General features: G+C 49.4%; 1 non-coding gene across 1 annotated transcript; it reads right to left on the reverse strand.

Annotated features, from left to right (window-relative positions):
• Positions 1-311: 311 nt before the first annotated feature.
• Positions 312-383, reverse strand: TRNAQ-CUG (transfer RNA glutamine (anticodon CUG)). Its single transcript has one exon. It is a non-coding gene; the product is annotated as a tRNA-Gln (tRNA).
• Positions 384-466: the final 83 nt, after the last annotated feature.

The raw sequence follows: 466 nt of genomic DNA on the forward strand, positions 1-466 counted from the left end.
CCTGCTTTTGAGCAGGGGGTTGGACTAGATGACCTTCTGAGGTTCCTTCCAATCCTAATATTCTATGATTCTATGTGGCTGCAAGCAAAATGACCAAACTTGTGGGCATCAGGTGAAGCTGTGGGCATCCCAAGCATCTGGTCAAACCACAGGTATCAGCAACCAGAGTAGTAAGTTCTAGAGCCCCAACCCATCAGGGCCATCACAACCAGGCCCTACTGGGCAAGTCACCCAGCAGAAGGAGAAAGATTTGCTTTTGTACAGCTGAAGACAAGGAACTTGAACACTGTGAGCTCTAGAGGTTTGCCATAAGGTCCCACTGAGATTTGAACTCAGATTGCAGGATTCAGAGTCCTGAGTGCTGCCTATTACACCATGGGACCAACTTGTGATGTTGTCTCTGCACATCGGTGACCCTCATGGGGCTGGTTCGTGTAAGGGACTGTTGGCCCCTTACTAAAGCTCA

The sequence above is a fragment of the Gopherus flavomarginatus genome, assembly GCF_025201925.1.
Source record: "Gopherus flavomarginatus isolate rGopFla2 chromosome 13 unlocalized genomic scaffold, rGopFla2.mat.asm SUPER_13_unloc_1, whole genome shotgun sequence".
Classification (NCBI taxonomy): Eukaryota; Metazoa; Chordata; order Testudines; family Testudinidae; genus Gopherus; species Gopherus flavomarginatus.